The following is a 14,424-nucleotide window of genomic DNA, read 5'->3' as shown; positions in this document are numbered from 1 at the left end:
TATGAATTTCTAACCAATCCCAAGATCTGTACAGTGCTGCAAAATGTGTTGTATTTATTGTAATAAATTAGTAAGGATAAAAATAAATGAATCCACACGCAATCCCAAACCCACAGACAAACAATGCTCCTTGTGTCCTCTTGAAGCCTCTTATAACCCTCCTGCAAATATCTCTGCCCTTTCCCTCTGAGCTGGGCTCCAGCATAGACATGGGATAGTGCAGGCATGTGAGAGTTGGCTTCCAGAAGTATTTCCATAGGTTCTGGCTTCTTCTGACACTGCTTTCCCCATCTGACACTGTCTACTGTTACCCCTCCTACCCCCCCCCCCTCCTCCTCTCCTGGACAACTCCTGCTTTAGTTAGCTGGCAAAGATTTGTAAGTCATCATCTGCAAAGACGGCAAGGGAGAGACAGACTGCAGAAACTCCTCTGGTAAGTTTGCTCTGCTTCACATCTAAAATGATCTTATTGATTAGCTTGGATCAGTTCATGTAATATTTATTCAGTATTTATTTTGTATCAGGGTAGTTTAACTTCACTCCCTGAGTTAGCAAATTTATAGTAGTACTGAGTGATATCAAAACATCAGCAAAGATAATAATAAGAAACTGAATTTATACTTTCACAATATCTAAGAATAAACTGCTCTCTTATTGTTTTCTTGCATAGTAAAATGGCATTTACTGCTAGAAATAGATTTGCACATATCTGTAAAGTGCACTGAATATTAATACTTGTGTATTGGATGACTTACCAGAGCTAGATAAAAACAACAGTGACAGTCACACTGACATGCTCACCCACAATCCCCAAGTAGTGCTATCCTATAAGGAATGTAGTGCACCAGACTAAGGACCCATTCACTAATATCTATATATAGCATAGAGTATTTGCAATGGATCAGCGTGTACCCTTTCTAAAATGACATTATCCTACATGCCACAGAACACAACCAAGATTCTGGAGGCTTTTATTTAACAAAGAAATTGTATATATTTTGTGTGTGTATATATATATATATATATATATATATATATATATATTTTTTTTTACATATTAGTATTTTATGTGTTGCCTATTTAAATATGGTGTTTTTCATTTTTAAGCTATAAGCTACTTAGAGTATGTTTCCAACAGCTGACTTGCTTCATTGTTGCTTATAGTGTGCATTGAAAATATAAGTTGTTGAAAGAGAAATGTGCCAGACTTCAGCTTATTAAACACAAGTTTCTAAAGTTCTATTTTCAAACGCCTGTAATTGACTTCTCTGTTTGCTGACATCTGCCTGTATATGTTACAGTGCATCATGCTACGGGTTTATGATTTCAGAAGTCAGTAAATGTTGTGGTGGGCAAAAGATTATAGAACTGTATGATTTATAACCAGTGGGTTAAACTGTAGATACTGAAAAACTAGGAAGTAGACATTAAGTTTGCAGGATTGTTAATAATTATTAACAAAGTTTAACAGGTTTTAACCAGTATTCCTTTTATTTATGGAATGCATCTGGTAAACACTAGCGCTGCAAAACAAAGTAAAATCACATTCTTAGAATTAAGCTCAAATATATATTTTATTTTATATAGGAGACGCACCATTGCACAAAATAATTATAGGGATAAGAAGCCCAAAGAATTTCTTTTGTGATCCAGACAGAGCGAAACATCATCCAATTATTATTGGCTTCGTTCCCATGATATTCTGTTTTGAAGAGATACCGAGGTAGGCATCTGGAGCACTGCAAGGCAGGAAATATTGCTGCCATCTAGTGCTCTTGCAAAACTGCTGCCATATAGTGCTCTAGAATGGGCTGGCTTTTAAGTTTACGTCCCTGCTTTTCAACAATGCGATGCAAAGAGAACAAAGATAAATTAGAAAGTTGCTTAAAATCACATGCTCTATCTGGATCGTGAAATAATTTTTTTGGGTGTAATATCCTTTTAAATTAGTATCACAATTCAACATCCTGCGTGTTGTCATAATGCTTAGTAGACACAGTAGTTTAAAAGGGGTAAATTACATTTGTGTTGAACAACTTTTCAAATATTTTATCTGCAAAAAGACCATATATAACATATAATCTATCTTTATGTTTACAGCATAGGAAAATCATATTTTTTGCGTCTGTGTATCTTTCTGTGCATCCATTAACACACACACACTCACACACACATTTGTGTCAGTACTGGCTTTGCCATTCATAGATGTGTGGTGAGATATTGCATTTTTATTGCAAGAGAACAAGCATTGTTTAACTAATTCTAGTGTATATGTAAAGTCCTGCCAAAGATTGCGGTCCCTAAGCAAAACACAGCTGGTGAACCAATCAGGAGTGGCAGTTGCATGTAGCCACCAATCATCAATCATGTCCTTCCTGCTCAGGAGTTTTAATGGTTTTGTCTCCTAAGTGTGTCTTTCACTTTATATTTTACACCTTTTGTTTTTACAGGTGGTTAATCCTGTGTTTACAACTCCAGTCCCCAGGTCCCACTAACTGGACAGATTTCAATGATATCTAAACTAAAGCACAGGTTAAATAACCATCCAATCAGTCACCATGGTTACTAACCTGCTGACCCATCAGATGATTATTTCACCTGGGCTCTAGCTCAGATATTATGAAAATCTGGCCTTTTAGTGTGCCCTGAGGGGTGGAGTTAAAACACAGGGTTAAACAAACCTTAAGACTTTATCTATTGATTTTTCTACATAATTTACTATTAAAGTTTTTTTGTAGATAAATAATTTGAAAAGCTTGTCTAAAGAATTGCATTCAACCCCATAGTAAGCTAATGTCAGTGATACAAACATGTTATATATACTTTTTTGCATTAGAATGTCCCTTTAAGGTTCTGGTACTTTAATAATTAATGATGTCTCAGTTTATCTTAGAATGTTTTGGCAGTGTTTGTAGCATCCAACATAATATTTAATTTCCCCCTTAAAGGTACATGATTCAGATACAGCATATGATTTTAAACACCTTTCCAATTTACTTATCATTTTTGCTTCATTCTCTTGATATCCTTTGTTGAAAAGCATAGCTAGATAGGCTCACTAGCTGCTGATTGGTGGCTGCACATAGATCGTTTATTAAAGGGACACTGAACCCAAATTTTTTCTTTCATGATTCAGATAGAGCATGCTTTTTTCAGCAACTTTCTAATTTACTCCTATTATCAATTTTTCTTTGTTCTCTTGCTATCTTTATTTGAAAAGAAGGCGTCTAAGGTTTTGTTTTTTGTTCAGTACTCTGGACAGCACTTTTATATTGGTGGATGAATTTATCAACCAATCAGAAAGGACAACCCAGGTTGTTCACCAAAAATGGGCTGGCATCTTAACTTACTTTCTTGCATTTCAAATAAAGATACCAAGAGAATGAAGAAAATTTGATAATAGGAGTAAATTAGAAAGTTGCTTAAAATTTCATGATCTATCTGAATCACGAAAGAAAAAATTTGGGTTCAGTGTCCCTTTAAGGGAGCAGCAATAAACTACTGCGAGCCAATGATAAGAGGTTTATAATCTGCAATCAGCAGCTAGTTCCCAGCTCCTGTGCCTACCTAGGTATGCTTTTTTTTTTTACCAAAGATACCAAGAAAACAAAGCAAATTTGTTTAAAATCATATGCTCTATATGCATCATGAAAGAAAATTATTGGGGTTAATGTCCCTTTAAATGGCATAAAAAAGACTTTATGTTGGGAATCCCTCTAGGTAGAACCCTGGCTGCGAAGACTGGAAAGAATATGTATTTTTTGGAACATTTCTTCATTCACACCTCTGCAGCTGTGGAATGGAATATATTCCAAGGGATGGGGCACTGCTGTGTTTTATATGGCCCTCTCTGCCCATCCTAAATGTAAGAGTGATCGGGGGGAAAGCCCCATGATACCGTGAGCCAAAGATACATAGTGCTCATAAACTGAAGATATATCAGCACAGCTGTGAGTAATGCAGCCAAAGCTGAACTGATGATGGATCAGGCTCTTTGGGGAGATAGATGGAAAAATTAAAACAGGAATATGGAAAAGAGTGCACTAATGTAAATGATCATGCAATTAACCTTAATAGGCAGAGCTCAACAAGTATTGTTTTCAGAAGAATGATACACAGAAATAAGTTCAGAATACTTATCTCATCCAGCACAGAAAGTTTAACAACACCTTTATAAAGCACTTGAACGTGTTCCAGTGCAATAAAGTGTGCTTACAGGAATAACTCTATGGGCTAGATTACAAGTGGTGCGCTAATGTTAGCACAGCTGTAAGCAATATCGCAACCGTGCGAACTAGCGCACATATTACATGTTGAAAGTAAAAGGTTGCTCTCAAGCGCAATAAGAAACTGTGATAAAAGAATTAGCACGACCTGAGACCTGGCATAAAGTGTATGGTTTAAAAATAAAGTTGCACAAAACACATCACAAACATATTAATCCCTTAACGACCAGCACCGTACCCTGTACGACGCTGGTCGTTATGCCCTTAAGGACCAGCAACGTACCCTGTATGTTGCTGCAGTCCTGGGCTTCACTCTGCCGCAATCTTGCTAAAAATAGCGAGATTGCGCTATTTCTGCATGCCCCACGAGTGGGGCACTGCAGAAATAGATTTTCAGAGTTACTAATGCAGAGAGGGCCACTCTCTGCATCGGACAGGGGTGGTGCCAATCGTTGGTGGGTGGGAGGGTAAGGAGGGAGGTGGGTGGGTGGCCCATCGCTGTAGGGGGCGGGAGGAGGGCGGGAGCGGGTGGGCACGCTTTCCACGCTACAGGGAATGAAAAAAAAAAAAAACATAGTTGAGGGGAAAGGAGGGAGGAGGGGCAATGAGGGGGATCCTATGTGGGATCCGTTGACGGAAAGGGATCTGGGAGAGGGAAGGGGGGGGTAGGGTATTGAGGGGGCAGCTACACTACAGAAAAAAATGGGTATTTTAAGTATTTTTTTTTAATTGCCTAATTAGCAGCAAACTGGGTACTAACAGACAGCTGCCAGTACCTAAGATGGCAAATAGGTAGAGGGGGGAGGGTTAGAGAGCTGTTTGGGGGGATCTTTTATTTTTATACTGGCAGACTTTCTGCCAGTACTTAAGATGGGGTAACCTTTGGGGGTGGGGGAGGGAAGAGAGCTGTTTGAGAGGGTTCAGGGAGGGATCAGGGGGTGGGATGTGTCAGGTGAGAGGCTGATCTCTATACTAAAGCTAAAATTAACCCTACAAGCTACCTAATTAACCCCTTCACTGCTGGGCATAATACAAGTGTGGTGTGCAGCTGCATTTAGCGGCCTTCTAATTACCAAAAAGCAATGCCAAAGCCATATATGTCTGCTATTTCTGAACAAAGGGGATCCCAGAGAAACGTTTACAACCATTTGTGCCATGATTGCACAAGCTGTTTGTAAATAATTTCAGTGAGAAACCTAAAAAAAGTGAACGATTTTTTTTTATTTGATCGCATTTGGCAGTGAAATGGTGGTATGAAATATACCAAAATGGGCCTAGATCAATACTTTGGATTGGCTACTAAAAAAATATATATATAGTTTTGATAGGTAAATATAAAAAAAGACTCTATTTCTGATGTACTGATGGCAAAAATGCTAAAAATGCTCTAGTCTTTTGGGGAAGTTTTTGTCTGAAATGCCCAGTCCTTAAGGGGTTAAAATAAAGTATTACACACATATAAACACTATTTAATAAAAATATTATATTAATAAAAATGTTTAATAGTTAAAGGGATATGGTATATGAAAAGGTAATGTATGTATGTGTACATTTTATATATATATATATATATATATATATATATGTGTATGTGTCTGCATATATATGTGTATACATGTGTATTTATGTGTTTATATGTGTAAATATGTGCATACCTACATATATATTATATATATATACACACACTTTTAATACCTTTCTAGTCAAATACCTTGAAACATGCAACATCACTTTTAAAATGTTTTAATATTTTATTGTATTTTGAATAGAAATACATTTACATTTCTATATTCTTTCCTTAGAAGAAAATGTTCTTTGTATTTTTAAAAAGATATTTCTATATATATCTGTACATAAAATATCTATCTAGCTACAGTATATGTATATATTTATATAGATATATAGGTATCTATATATATATATATATATAGAGAGAGAGAGAGAGAGAGCAAGCTCGCGATATCCGATGTCCTGAAGTTAGCACGCAAGGGTTTTTGCTCACTCACTAACTTAGGTATGCCTTCAGAAAAGGGAATAGCATTGGGAATATGCTAGCCCCTACTCAGTTAAAGCCTCTATCATCAGATAGTTCATCATGGCTTAGGTTTAAGGGTACACAGGTGCAGTTACTCACAATGCATAGCATGCGAGTATTTGCAACCAGGAGAGGGGTTTGAAAGTGCAGCCACAGGAGAGAAGTTTAAACATATTTCATGTCTCAATTGTAGGACTTTTTATGCTGTATATCTGCTCACATCGTAGACTGTGGAATTCAGTATACAGGTCTTACGACCAGGGAAACCAGATACAGGATACGCGAGCATGTACAAGCATAAAAGCAGGTAAATTGACCACCCCACTAGTACAGCACTTTAAACATGTACATAATAAAAGTGCTGATTCACTAAGGTGGACAATTATTGAGGTGGTGAAATGTAAGGAGAGAGGAGGGGACAGGGACAGACTTTTGGCCAAAAGAGAGGTCTTTTGGATCCACAGACTCAGGACCAGAGTACCAGAAGGGTTGAATTCTGAATTTGATGTAATCAACTTCTGGGAATAAGGGTCCTGGGTTCTGTGTGTCCAATTTGAGTATATTCAACATGGAAGCCTTGTAATGAATATATGTTGTACCCTTCCTCTATGGTCCTATTATACCATTGTAAGCACTAAAGCAATTTGTAATAATTGTGCATAATGTGTATGGATAATAACATGTTTGAATTATCTGGATAATGAAACACATTGAAGCATTGTTATTTGGAGGTTGCAAAGTGATTTACCTAGGTTCTCACAAATGTGAACAGAATAGCATACTTGCATATCTCTGTATAAGTTTAGTTAGGGCAGCTTAATGTATGGCCACATCAAATACTATGGTTATAATTATTACTTCCCTAGAATAGTATACAGTGTGATTATGAATTTTTATGATCTGCTTGGGTGTAAGGTGAAGTTTCTTCAGCCTATAAAAGGCATAAAGCAAAGTATGTATATTTGTTGTTCAATTGCTGTAATAAGCAGTTATGTGGGTGTATATAGGATTCCACTCCGGGTAATGGTTTTACCTAATCAGAATGCACCAATGTATGTATAGGGTCGATTGTGACTTTAGACTGTAGCTAAGATTACGGCTTTCTAGGCCGAAACGCGTCAGCAGACAGTCCAGGAGTGAACTCCTTTTCACCCAGATTGCCGCTTGCAACCTTAATACTATCATCCTGGAATGTGGATGTTTTTACTGGAACTTAAATAAAAAGTTTTTATCTTCATCTGTTTGAGCGAGTGCTCCTCATTTATTTGGATTAACTTTTTACTTTGAACTTGTAATACGCGTGGTAACCCGCCTTCACTAAGTTTTTTACTTTGCGCTCAGCAGCGGGAGGAAAAATTAGCGTGCCACTTGAATACTGGTCCTATGTGTTTAACACTTGCAAAGAGGTTTGACACCTAGGTAAACTCCCCTTCGTAGCCACAAGAACTACAGCTCCTGAAATGAACACAGTGAGTGATTGGTGGGAATGTGCAACTGTCTCTGCTGATTGGCTCACTGGCTGTTTCATCCCACAGATCCAAAATGTCTGCATAGAAACCTGCCTTATTGTGAACTAGGAATACCTGGTCCTCCATTTGACATATATATTTTAACATATCCATAAGCTGTGATCTCTTGGCTATAAATGTGATGCCCCAGTTATGGGCAGGAGCTAACTTGACTGCCATGACTGCATATATACATAAATATCTACCTAGCTTTGGCAACCCTATGAAGTTGTCATGCAGCAGACCTGTCGTCAGGTTAACTGCAGAGTAGGGAGGAAGGTGATGCATAGGTGGAATAACTTATTCCAAAGTAGCAAGATTTTTGGACAAGTGCTTGTTAGTAAACAAGTGCTACTGGTACATGACTTTAATATATAGTTGTATCAAGCTCACATAGTGGATTGCCAACCTAGTTATTTCTATTATTCAATTTGCTTGGCTCTCTGGGTATCCTTTGTTTAAAATCATACCTGGGTAAGCTCATGCGCAGCAATACACCACTGGGAGCTAGCTGCCGATTGATGGCTTCAGATATATGATATGAAGCAAATTTGCTAATATAAGTAAATCAGAATGCTGTTTAAAAAAGCATGCATCTAATTTATGAAAGATAAAGAGTTGGATTTTTCAAATATTTGGAAAAGTTATATCAAGATTTTAACCCCCTGCTTCCACTTACCCCCTGAAATTCACCTGATCATTTAGCCGTTTTTCCTCTGTAACAGCTGGTACAGCCAATCAGAAGCCTGCCGCTCTACCGCTCCTTTAACTGGTTTACTGTTTACTTGCGGTGTGATGGGTGTTTTATTATTTATTTACCTCTTTTCCTTTAACCTGAACATTTGTGTTATCCAGCGACATTCTACACAGTGTTTAGGAGTTCATTTACATGTGCTCTTAACTGGCAACAGATAAGATAAAAAAGACTCAAGAGGCTTTCCAGAGGGTGTGTCCCTGTTCTGCAAAATAACACAAATTGTTGTTAACAAAATTATAGTTGAAATAATTTGAAAAGATTTATTTTGTATGCAGAAATATCATGCTTAATTGATGATATATGCCTTTATTTCTTATCTCCAGTCCTTAAGTACCCCTTACAGGCCAGATTTTCATGATATCTTAAGTAGAGTACAGGTGAAATAACCAGCTAATCAGTTACCATGGTTACTAACCAGCTCTCACCCATCAGCTGATTATCTAACCTGTGCTCTAGTTAAGCTATCATGAAAATCTGGTCGGTTAGGGGTACTTAAAGGGATACTGAACCCAATTTTTTTTCTTTCATGATTCAGAAAGAGCAACTATAAGCAACTTTTTAATTTACTCCAATTATCAAATTTTCTTAATTCTCTTCGTATCTTTATTTGAAAAGCAAGAATGTAAGTTTAGATGCCAGCCCATTTTTGGTGAACAACCTGGGTTGCCCTTGCTGATTGGTGGATAAATTCACCCACCAATAAACAAGTGCTGCCCAGTGTACTGAACCAAAAATTGCCTGGCTCCTTAGCTTAGATGCCTTCTTTTTCAAATAAAGATAGCAAGAGAACGTAGAAAAATTGATAATTGGAGTAAATTAGAAAGTTGCTTAAAATCGCATGCTCTTTCTGAATTACGAGTTAAGAAGCACTAATATATGTTATATACACAATATAGTTTGATGCCCCTTTAATTGCATTTCTTTTGCTCACAATATACAATATATCAGTTTGGAGTTTTCAAGTTTTGTGAGCTGTGTTCATTTAGGGTTTTGTTTTAACAAACAAAGGTCAGATCAAGGGAGATGCTTGATGAACAGAATGAAACTACTGCATACATTTATTACACAGTGTTTTTTTGTGTGAAACTTTACAATCATTTGTTGACATAATTAATTTTCAATGTGAGGATTAGATATCAAATTGTGCAAAACCCATCAGTTTCTGAATGATAACCAAATAACAAAACATAGTAATCCATATTAAAGGGACATGGAAGACAAATTTTTTCTTTCATGATTCAGATAGAGAATAACATTTTAAACAACATTCCAATTTACTTCTATTATTTAATTTACTTCATTCTTCAGATATCCTTTTTTGAAGAAATAGAAATGCACATGGGTGAGCCAATCGCACAAGGCATCTATGTGCAGCCACCAATCAGCAGCTACTGAGCCATTTAGATACAATTTAATTTCAACAAAGAATATCAAGAGAATGAAACAAATTAGATAATAGAAGTAAATTGGAAAATTGTTTAAAATCGCACAATCTTTCTAAATCATGAAAGTAAAAAATATGGGTTTCATGTCCCTTTAACATCTATAAAAATACCACAGATGCTACAGATATTTCAAGCAATGTATTTTTTTTTTTTTTTTTATTGGAGGTAAAATAATTAACACAAATTCAGAGATACAGTACAAACCAGACATATAGCGTTTAACACAACAGAATCTTATCCAATCAGACATAACTGAAAAAAATACAGTTCTAAACAACTTAAACTTTCTGTATCAGATAGAGTATTACAATTCCTCTCTATCCGGATGTCTTATCCGCTACCTCCAATCTTTTTCTCTTTTATACTAATTCCTATTCAGTTTTGAGTTTACAACATAAACAATAATCAACAATTCTCAAAGAAAGTCAAGTTTCAGTTTAGCCGTTATCCATCCGACCTCTGCAGGAGGAGGAGGATGGGAGGGGCGGCGCAGAGGGAGAGATAGAGAGAAAAAACAGAAGGAAAGAAGGAAAGAAAAAAAAAAAAAAAAAAAAAAAAAAAAAAGGAGAGGGGGAGAAAAAAGAAGAGGGAAAGCCTTCCTTACCAACATCCTAATAATACTGTCTCTGTATTTCTAAGGGGGTATATTAAGATGTCTATTTCTTTCTGAGGGAAGATTTTGATGAATCTAGACCATTTCTGAAAAAAGAGAGTTATGTCTCTTTCGGAAGCCAGAGTTATGTCCAGCTGCTCGATGAGACATTGCTTTTTCATGTAATTTTTTACTTCTGATATACTCGGAATTGAGATGTTTCGCCATTTATTGAAAATTAAATTCCTTGCAGCCAGAATTGTCATGTTTATTATTTTTTTAGAGTTATGAGTGGACGGGTTTCAACAAAAAAAATTACTTCTGCCAGGGAGAGAGAGAAAGGCGAGATTTTCAGCACCCTAATAAGCCAAAATTCTAATTTTCTCCAAAACTGCATTAATCTAGGACAGGTCCAAATCATATGAACTAAGTCCGCCGCTGGAAGGGAACATTTTGGACATATATTGAAATTGAAATTATGCCATTTAAATCCCTTAAGCGGGGTATAATAGGTTCTATATAATAGCTTAACATGTGATTCCCTCCAGCTAGCAGACAAAGTAGTTTGTGTTATAGTGACTATAGATTCTTCAACCTGGTTGGGGTCTATGTCTAGCTCTTGCGATAATAAATTCCATTTTTGCGTTATATGCTCCAGATTGGATTCACCTTTCTGGCTGACCAACAGATTGTACCAAGTTGAGATAGAGAATATATTATTTTTAACCAGAATAGGCCAGTTATCTAATTTCCCCCAGGACCAGGACCAGCCATATTTGCTAATAAGCGAAAAGAGATAATGCCTAGCCTGTAGGTACGCAAAGAAGTCTTTGTTGCTTAGTTCAAATTCCTGTTTTAAGGTCTCAAAAGTTTTAATTAGACCGGCCTCCTGATTTATAAATTGTGTGAGATAAGTCAGTCCGAGGCTATTCCATCTCTGAAAAACCTGCGATTGGGTGCCTCTTTGAAATTCCGGGTTACCGCATAATCCTTGAAATCTCGGAATAGATAGGTCTATGTTTAATTTATGTCCTAATTTTCTCCAAGCTTGTAAAACTGTGTATATAGAACTAAGGTGTTTCACTTCTTTAGGAATCAGGTATAATGGGCAGTGGATTAACGCTGTAGGTTTGTAAGGATATAGTATGTTCAATTCAAGGGTGTTATTCGTGAAATAATTCTTATTTAATAGCCAATCTATCACAGTTCGAGCTAAGAAGACCAAGCTGTAGCTACTAAGGTCTGGCAAAGCCATACCACCGTATCTCCTGGGCAGATGCAATCTAGGGATCGAAATTCGGGGCCTTTTGCATCTCCACAGAAAGTACCGAAGGGCCCTACACAGGCTCTTCCAATCTTTAGTTTTCAAGATTACTGGTACATTCTGTAGGGGGAAGAGGATCTTGGGAAGGAGGACCATCTTGAAAAGAGCAATTCGGCCCGTCAATGAGAGGGGGAAATTTTGCCAATTTTTCATGTATTCCTTCACCTTAAGTAGAGCTGGAGAGATATTAAGATCATACCACTCTCGTGGGTTGGGAGAGACATTAATGCCTAAATATCTGAAGTGGGATCTAACCTCATTGAAAGGTGAGTCAGTCATAGATGTCTCACTTTTCCTAATCCACATTAATTCTGATTTGGTCAGATTAATTTTGTAACCCGTGAAGGCTCCAAAAGAGTTTGTAATCGAGAGTAATTTGGGGATATTGGATCTGGTGTTTGAGACGTAGACCAGTACATCATCGGCATACAGAGCAATTTTTTGTTCCATTGACCCTATCCTAATACCTTGAAGATCTTTTCTTATTTTAAGAGCAAGAGGCTCAATGGCTAGATCAAAGAGCAAAGGAGATAAGGGGCAGCCTTGTCTGGTGCCCCTTTGGAGTTTAATTGGACCAGATTCTAGCTGATTAATAGAAAGCTTGGTTGAGGAATTTTCACAGAGATTTTTAATAAAATATACAAAGTTATCCTTAAAACCAAAAGATAGTAAGGAGGACAAAATATGCCGATGATGTACTGAGTCAAACGCCTTCTCTGCGTCTAAGGCTATTACCGCCAAATCCACTTGATCTTGAGACGGTGTTTCCACCGAGTTATTAAAATAGTCAAGGATCAGAAAGAGTTCTCTAATTTTAGCTGTTAAATTGCGTTTATTTAAAAACCCCGCCTGGTCCTCATTAATGAGAGGCCCAATCTCACTCTGAAGTCTTTTAGCTAAGATCGAGGTCAATAGCTTGTAATCAGAGTTTAATAATGCTATGGGCCGATAAGCCTCCTTTTTTAGAGGATTTTTACCTTGCTTTAAGATCAGTGAGGTCGTAGAGGCAGAGAAGGATATAGGAATAGGATTCCTTTCTATGTAGAAGTAATTAAAGAGTGTTTTTAAGTGTGGGGTAACAGTCGATGCCAGTAACTTATAAAACTCATTGGGCAGTGAGTCCGGCCCAGGGGCTTTGTCTGGTCGAAGTTCCTTAATGGCTTGAAGGACCTCTTGATCCGATATGGGAATGTTAATTTTGTTTGCTGCCTCTTCCGTAAGAACTGGGTGGTCCAGGCCTTCCCAGAAATCTCTTGAAGCTACCATATCAGATTCCCCAAAGGAATAAATTCCCTTATAGTAATCCGAGAAAGTTTCTAATATTTCTTTCGAATCCGTAATCAGAGAGTCAGATTCGAGCAATGAGTCAATTGAAGAATTCCCTTGTACATTCTTGTATAGACTAGCCAGGAATTTACCAGCCTTGTCCCCATGGCGATAGAACTTTGCTTTGGATCTTAAGTCGGCTTGGACCGTATTGTGGATCAGTAAGGTATCTCTCTCTCTCTTGGCATTAGAGTAATGTCTCCAATTTAGAGGGGTGGGATGAGATAAATATTTGTTATAGGAATTGGTCAAGGCTTTGAATGCTTGATTTTGTCTAAGATTGGTTTTCTTTTTTAATTTGACCATATATGCAATAATCTCACCCCTCATTACGGCTTTACCCGCTTCCCATAAAGAAATTGGATTATTTACTGAGCCCAGATTTAAAGAGAAAAATTCATTCATTTTATTCATTAGCCAGTTTTTAAACTTTAAATCGCATGATAAAAATTTAGGGAAGAAAAAGCGCCGTGAGGGGTGCATTTTACCACAGATAGGGATCACCAATAGGATTGGGGCATGGTCTGAAATGGTTATTTGTGCAATTTTAGTAGTAGAGCCTATCTTTATAACTTTATCACTAACTAGAAATAAATCTATTCTTGAGAGAGAGTTGGTGTTTCTGGCCATGCATGTATAGTCTCTTTGATCTGTATGTTGTAGTCTCCATAAATCTTTGAGAGCCAAGTTGCTCTCTAAGGTTCTAAACATTCTGGCCTCTAGCTTATCTCTCTTAGATTGCGAAGAAGTATATTTTTTCCCCCTATGCCTATCAATGGGTGTTCGAGGTGCCATATTGAAGTCCCCTGCTAGAATGACATTCCCTTCACCCATTTGTAAAATATTAATTTGGACCGAGTCCCAAAATTTAGAGTCAAAGTTGTTGGGGGCATAAATATTACAAAGTATATAGACAGAGTTTGCCAATTTGATCTTTAAAATTAAAATTCTACTATTTGGGTCAGAGTATTTCGCTAGTATTTCATAGGATAGTCTCTTCCCCAATAAAATAGCCACTCCCCGTTTCCTCCCGATGCTAGGTACATAGAATACCTCTTTCACCCACGAGGTTTTTAGTTTAGTCGATTCATCTGCATTAAGATGAGTCTCTTGTATAAAAGATATATCAGTATTATATTTCCTCAGCTGCGAAATTATGGCCTTGCGCTTTATTGGGGAGGAGATACCACCAACATTCCAGGACGTTAAAG

At 37.2% G+C, this 14,424-nt stretch overlaps 1 protein-coding gene across 2 annotated transcripts in view; it reads left to right on the top strand.

Moving 5' to 3' along the window:
- The first annotated feature begins 283 nt into the window (after nt 1-283).
- Nucleotides 284-14,424, top strand: part of LOC128638690 (protein kinase C and casein kinase substrate in neurons protein 1) — a 161,579-nt gene continuing 147,438 nt past the window's right edge. The window contains exon 1 of one of the 2 annotated variants that reach the window (XM_053690811.1): nt 284-433. The gene's annotated coding sequence lies outside the window, so the exon portion shown is untranslated. The remainder of the gene's footprint in view (nt 434-14,424) is intronic. The other variant, XM_053690812.1, reaches the window with a different exon arrangement.

Source organism: Bombina bombina, chromosome 8, assembly GCF_027579735.1.
Source record: "Bombina bombina isolate aBomBom1 chromosome 8, aBomBom1.pri, whole genome shotgun sequence".
NCBI lineage: Eukaryota > Metazoa > Chordata > Amphibia > Anura > Bombinatoridae > Bombina > Bombina bombina.
This window is presented reverse-complemented; position numbering and strand designations above follow the sequence as displayed.